This window comes from Octodon degus, unplaced genomic scaffold (genome assembly GCF_000260255.1).
Source record: "Octodon degus isolate 3935 unplaced genomic scaffold, OctDeg1.0 scaffold00104, whole genome shotgun sequence".
NCBI classification, from domain to species: Eukaryota; Metazoa; Chordata; class Mammalia; order Rodentia; family Octodontidae; genus Octodon; species Octodon degus.
The window spans coordinates 463494-466207 of NW_004524680.1; the positions used below are offsets into that span (position 1 = coordinate 463494).

General features: G+C 44.3%; 1 pseudogene; it reads left to right on the top strand.

The window, feature by feature from the left end:
• The first annotated feature begins 1005 nt into the window (after positions 1 to 1005).
• Positions 1006 to 2199, top strand: LOC101561954 (annotated as a pseudogene).
• The last annotated feature ends 515 nt before the right edge of the window (positions 2200 to 2714 follow it).

Below are 2714 nucleotides of genomic sequence, written 5' to 3' on the forward strand. Positions count from 1 at the left end.
AGTTTGTAGCCCAGGTGGTCTCAAACTTGCAACAATCCTCCCACTTCAACCTCCTAAGTACTGGGATTACAAGTGTGTGCCACCAAGCCCAGCTTCTTTTTTTTTTCTTTTTAAATCCTTGTGTTGAAGGCTGACTTTCACTAGATCAGCAAGGGAGCTGCTCTGCTACATAGGCATCAACAACCCCAAAGCAGGTCACCTACAAATGGTTTAGCGCCAGGTTCCCCACGAATGTGCGTTGTATGATGGGTGAGAGGGCGGCCCCCCAGCTTATTTTTATTTATGCATTTGTTTTCTGAGACAGAGTCTTGCTGTGTAGTTCAGGATGGCTTTGAATTCACCATTGTGGCCCAGACTGACCTCGAACATGCAGCGATCCTCTTGCCTCCCCTGTGTAGTCACCACACCGGGCTCAGCTTGAGAAATCTTATTTTACCACTTACTATGGAAGACTGTCCTGTTTGAGGTTGGGCCTCCTATTCAGGCTGTTCTTTTTTTTTTCTTTTCTTTTTTGCGGAACCGGGGATTGAACTCAGATCCTTGCATTTGCCAATCAAGTGCTTATCCTACTGAGCCATCTCCCCGGCCCCTCTTTTTTTTTTTTTTTTTTTTCCTTTTTAAAAATCATTTAGGGGGGCCTGGCCCTAGCTCAGTCTTTAAGTGGCTGCTTCCACAAAGCTGTCAGCCTCAGGTTCCTGGAGTTCAAACCTCACAACTCTCCCGCTGGCCAAAAGTGCCCTGAAGGCATTCGAGGAAGGAAAAAAAAAAAAAAAAAACCCTTAAAAAGGGCTGGTGAGATGGCTCAGTGGTCTAAAGCACCTACTTAGAACAAGCTAAGCAAAGCACAGGGACCGCGGTTCAATCCCCCAGCACCACATGCCAGCCAGCCAGCCCCCTGGTGGGCTGAGCTGGCCACACACAAAATAAATAAATAAACAAATTTTAAAAATATTAAAAAATAAAAAAATAAAAATCATTTAGGGAAGAGGTGAGTCCGGTCTCAAAATGGAGGTAAAACCGCAGCCAGGTCACCCCCAGCCGGACTCAGCTGTTCCTGTCGCCCCCGGGGGAGGAGGGCCATGATCCAAAGGAACCAGACAGAGCAATTGAGGAAGCTGTTTATTGGTGGTCTGAGTTCTGAAACTACCGATGATAGTTGATAGTTGAAGAGAACACGCAGAGAAGTGGGGCCCACTCCCAGATTGTGTGGTAATGCGAGGTCCTCAAACAGAACGCGCCTGAGGCTTTGGTTCTGTGACTTACTCTTGGTTGAAGAGGTGGATGCAGCAGTGTGTGCTCAACCACACAAAGTTGATGGGCGTGTAGTGGGACCAAAGAGCTATTTCTAGAGAGGACTCAGTAAAGTCTGGTGTCCGTCTAACAGTGAAGAGAATTTTTGTTGGTGGTATTAAAGAAGATACAGAAGAATATAATTTGAGAGACTACTTTGAAAAATATGGCAGGATTGAAACCATAAAAGTTATGGAAGACAGGCAGAGTGGGAAAAAGAGAGGATTTGCTTTTGTAACTTTTGATGATCACGATACAGTTGATAAAATTGTTGTTCAGAAATACCACACTATTAATGGGCATAATTGTGAAGTGAAAAAGGCCCTTTGTAAACAAGAGATGCAGTGTGCTGGATCACAAAGAGGCTGTGGAGGTGGATCTGGCAACTTTATGGATCGTGGAGGAAACTTTGGAGGTGGTAGAGGGAATTTTGGCCGTGGTGGAAAAGGTTACGGTGGTGGAGGAGGTGGCAGTAGAGGTAGTTATGGAGGAGGTGATGGTGGATATAATGGATTTGGAGGTAATGGTGGAAACTATGGTGGTGGTCCTGGTTACAGTAGTAGAGGAGGGTATGGTGGTGGTGGACCAGGATGTGGAAACCAAGGTGGTGGATATGGTGGTGGTGGAGGAGGATATGATGGCTACAACGAAGGAGGAAATTTTGATGGTGGGAACTATGGTGGTGGTGGGAACTATAATGATTTTAGAAATTACAGTGGACAGCAACAGTCAAATTATGGACCCACGAAGGGGGCAGCTTTGGTGGAAGAAGCTCTGGCAGTCCCTATGGTGGTGGTTATGGATCCGGTGGTAGAAGTGGTGGATATGGTAGCAAAAGGTTTTAAAAAACAACAGAAAAGGGCTACAGTTCTTAGCAGGAGAGAGGGTGAGGAGTTGTCAGGAAAGCTGCAGGTTACTTTGAGACAGTCGTCCCAAATGCATTAGAGGAACTGTAAAAATCTGCCACAGAAGGAACGATGATCCATAGTCAGAAAAGATGCTGCAGCTTAAACAGGAAACCCTTCTGGTTCAGGGCTGTCATAGCCACAGTTTGCAAAAAGTGCAGCGATTGATTAATGCAATATAGTGTCAATTAGATGTGCATTCCTGAGGTCTTTTATCTCTTGTAGATTTGTCTCTTTCTTTCTTTTCATTACATCAGGTATATTGTCCTATAAATAATGGTAGTGGTACCAGGAATAAAAAATTAAGGAATTTTTTACTTTTCAATATTTGTGTAGTTCAATTTTTCTACACTTTAGTACAGAAACTTTAACAAAATGCAGTTTTGAAGGTGTTTCCTTGTGAATTAACAAGTAAAGATCATAGTTAATTACTATTTTGGGGCTGGTGAGATGGCTCAGTGGTCTAAAGCACCTACTTAGAACAAGCTTAGCAAAGCACAGGGACCGCGGTTCAATCCC